Source organism: Octodon degus, unplaced genomic scaffold, assembly GCF_000260255.1.
Source record: "Octodon degus isolate 3935 unplaced genomic scaffold, OctDeg1.0 scaffold00130, whole genome shotgun sequence".
In the NCBI taxonomy this organism is placed as follows: Eukaryota; Metazoa; Chordata; class Mammalia; order Rodentia; family Octodontidae; genus Octodon; species Octodon degus.
The window spans coordinates 7940725-7944842 of NW_004524706.1; the positions used below are offsets into that span (position 1 = coordinate 7940725).

Below are 4118 nucleotides of genomic sequence, written 5' to 3' on the forward strand. Positions count from 1 at the left end.
GGCACGTTTGGCCAGCGGGAGAGTTGTGAGGTTTGAACTCCAGCCACCTGAGGCTGACAGCTTTGTGGAAGCAGCCACTTAAAGGACTGAGCTAGGCCCAGGCCCCCTATGGTCTAACTTTTTGGAGTCTATTTTATCTTTCTGGTCCAAACCAAATATGTCATCTCAGCATCTTCTAGATTTTGGGTACTCTTTTCTTTCCATACTTTTGAAAATTGCTTGCAATTCTTTGTTTCCTCTTCTTTCCTGTCCCAATAATTTCACTTACTCCAAAATGGCATTTCAAGTCTCATCAGCCTTATAAGTCTTCCTTGAATTTGTCAGTGTACAGTATTTTGCTATTTCTCTTTCTGAATTCTTTTGTGTTATCTGTGTGACTTAAGATAACTTTCATTTAGAGGCTGGGGAGATGGCTCAGTAGAATAAGTGCTTCCCTGGAAAGCACAAGGGCCTGAGTTCAATCTCTGGTTCCGCCAAAAAAAAAAAAAAAAAAAAGATAACTTTCATTTAAAGCCTGTGTAAAAAGAGGATTACTCATTACTAAACTCTTTTCTTTAGAAGTAAATTTTTACTGAAGGCATGGATATTGCAGATATTCTGTTACACTTGAGATGAAGTACATTGCTTGTTTAGGTTAAGTACACAGCAAATTCTTTTTGTTCCCCAGTAGTTAATCTGAAAAGTGAACTATATCATAAAAACCGCCATTTTTCTGGGGAGATGGCTCAGTGGAATAAGAGCTTCCCTGCCAAGTGCAAGGACCTGAGTTCTATCCCCGGTTCCGGAAAAAAAAAAAAAAAAAAAAAAAAACACCATTTTTTTCTTGTATTATATTATTCAATCATTAGTGTTCTTGTTGGTACACTTTTCACTGGTTTACCATGGAGTCTTTCTAATATATTTGTTATAGAAGAAAAACATGGTTTCATTTATCCGGTATCATCTCTATTATGAGCATATAATTTGGTTTGATTTTCTTTTTACATTTTTACTAGATTTATTTAACATAGTTTTTAATTACCAGAGTTTACCTTATGAAGCTGTTGCCAAGATCTTAGGACTCCTGAAAAGATAAAACTCCACTGATTTTAGTAGGCACAGTTCATCTGTGTAGGTCAGAGAGTAAGTAGTGTGCCCTCTATCAGAAAAGGATTTCTATTCTGGACAGCCAACTTTAGCTCACTGCTTGGAGTGAAATCCAAAATCCAGTTGAAGTGGTACAACTTAGAAGATGAGAAGTGGCCAGTTCTTCCTTTCCAAGTTTGTTTTACAAAGGGTAGATGAAACTAAGTGCTGTGAACTGAGAGTTTAATAGTGACTCAAGCAAAGTATACCAGGATTCTAACAGGGGTTATTTATATGAACAGTTTAATATAACATGGAATGCAAAAGATTGAAGTACCTTAATTCCTCAACTGTAAAAAATAATTAAAATAAATAAAACAGGACAGTGACCAGAAAAGTAGCACTATTATAATCAGATTAAATAGAAAAGCTAGCATCAACATTTTGAAGATAAATGCAATGCCAAACATTTTTAAATATTCCATACAATTTTATAATATTCCATGTTTCACAAAAAAATTAACCAAAAGGTTTTAGTACCCATTTTTTAAAAAGTAAAAGCACATAAGCTAAGAGTTGCTAATTCACTTAAAAAAATACCTTAGTTTTGACCCTTATTTTCATTCTTAGGTAATTCTATTGAGTATTGTTTCACAGATAATATAGGTAGTACTTTATATAGAACTATGTAAATTATTGGTAAATAAAACATTTGTTTTACTTTGAATCCTATCAGTTTTATATTTCTTTAAAAGGCTGATCAAGTAGTTTGCCAATAATAGGATCAGCAAATGTTAGATGTACTATAATCAACTTCCTATAATGTATGAGAAATGACACCCACAAGTGAATTTAGATAATCTCTTTGAAACAAAATAGTTTTATGTGATAAGAAACAACCTTAATCAATTTAAAAAAAAAAATAACCAGCCCAGCTTCTTACTACTCACACTTTACTACCAAGAAATTAAGCTAGACTTTAGAAAAATACAATGCAATAAAAGATTCAAATTAAAAATATATTCATTTTGTTACAAATCATCGCCTTTATAATATTTATAGTCTAAACTCACAGCTTGTCCCACAGCCCAAGGTAATCTAAATGTCACTGTACTTAGGCTATTACATGAGTTTTTTTAGCTCAGTGTTGATGGAAGCCACTAGGTTGCAGCAGCATCAGCTCCATTAATTCTCTTAGGAGTGTTTTAGTTCAGAAACCTCCGGCACATATAGTTTTCTTAAGATACTGTATATCCAAACCTTTTATAGAAACCAATATTGTGTGGTAGATATTCAAGAGTAATCTTACAACAGTTCAGTTTCTTGCTTAACAAAGTAAGAGTTGACAGTAACAATTTGCCAAGCTGCTTTCCTCTGCATTCATCACTAACGACGACATCTACTCTTCCTCTTAGCACAAGAATGGATGAATTTATGCTCAATTATCAGAGTTACTGTAGCAACAATCTGTCCTAGGGTCACATCTTCCACAACTATAACATAATAATCCCCAGATTTCTTCATATGTTCAAAATATTTCATAAACTGTTCTGGGTTGACAACTCCAGTCCCTGTCTGCTGACCCAGTACCTTAAAAACAAAGCAAAACAAAACAAAAACACCTCTGTTTAAGTCAGCAGTACAGAGGGGCCTCCGAGCCTTCTCCAGGATGTGTTGGCGAAATGGCAGGAGAAAATGTAGCTGTATTCTGGCTCCAGTGTACTTCTCTGAGTAGACCTGGGTCATACATAGGTATTTCATCAGGTTTCATCTTTACAGTGGCACCCGTAGAGGCCCGGCAGTCTGCGCTCCCCACCAGGCGCAGAGTTACCCCACCCGGCTGCAGAGTACCGGATCGGGATCCGGCTTCAGCGCCCGCCCCACCTCCTGCCCCGCCAGCGCCACAGCGGGGAACCGCGACCAAGATGTGGCAGAGCCAACGCCTCCACCCCGCCCCTGCCCTCAGGCAGGGCAGAGTGCGAGTAGGCGCAGGCGGAGGGCGACGCGGCTGATTTTTGTTTTAATGTGAAGATTCTCTTTGCTTCTGGGCTGGTAACAATTTCCTGCTTCATAGTATGCACTAATTGAGGAAAAAGGAACTGATAGCTATTGTAAATACCAGAGTTTAAAGTCTTGCTGTGGGCTGGAGAGATGGCTCAGTGTTCTAAAGCACCTACTTGGAACAAGCTTGGCAAAGCACAGGGACCGCGGTTCAATCCCCCAGCACCACATGCCAGCCAGCCGCGCCCTCTGGTGGGCTGAGCTGGCCACACACACACACACACGCACACAATAAATGTTAAAATAAAATAAAAAAAAAATAGCCTAAAGTCTTGCTGTAAGCTCTTCAAACTCTAATGCTTTTTTTTTTTCAGCTAAAGCGTTTAAATGACTTTATTTTAAACTATAAAATGCAAACATTTACTTATTCTCTAAAACTACCTACTGTCATATAATACACTGCATGTTAACTGTTTTAATGATCCCCAACCCCCTGCACCACAAGCCATGCCAGCCCCACCCCCAGGACACACAGAGAGGGTGACTGAGACTGGGCGTGGTGACATGCACCTGTAATTCCAGCGCTTGGGAGGTTGAAAACAGGAGAATACAATGAGTCCGATCTACATAATGAGACCCTGTACATCCTGTACTAAATACATAAAAAAATAAATTGCTGTAATAATACTTTTTATTTATTTTTAATGCATTTTAATGAGAAAAAAAGATAGAATAGCATGAGTTTTGATACAAATTAGTAGGATGTTTACAAAAAGTAATACATTGCATATTGTCTTCATAGTAGTTATTCAGAGGACAAGATGCAGACATGATATCTTCCCTAAGCAATATTAGTATAAACTGTAATTCTCAGTGAACTAAAAGAAAGTAGCTGTATATCTATCTTAACTCTGGTGAGATGGCTCAGTGGTCTAAAGCACCTACTTAGAACAAGCTTAGCAAATAAATAAAATTTAAAAAAATATATATATAGGGCTGGGGAGATGGCTCAGTGGAATAAGCGCTTCCCTGGCAAGCTCAAGGGCCTGAGT

At 37.6% G+C, this 4118-nt stretch overlaps 2 pseudogenes; both read right to left on the bottom strand.

Annotated features, from left to right (window-relative positions):
- Positions 1 to 2270: 2270 nt before the first annotated feature.
- On the bottom strand, positions 2271 to 2836 carry LOC101582916 (annotated as a pseudogene).
- Positions 2837 to 2933: 97 nt separating this feature from the next.
- LOC101583317 overlaps positions 2934 to 4118 on the bottom strand; it is a 9710-nt pseudogene continuing 8525 nt past the window's right edge.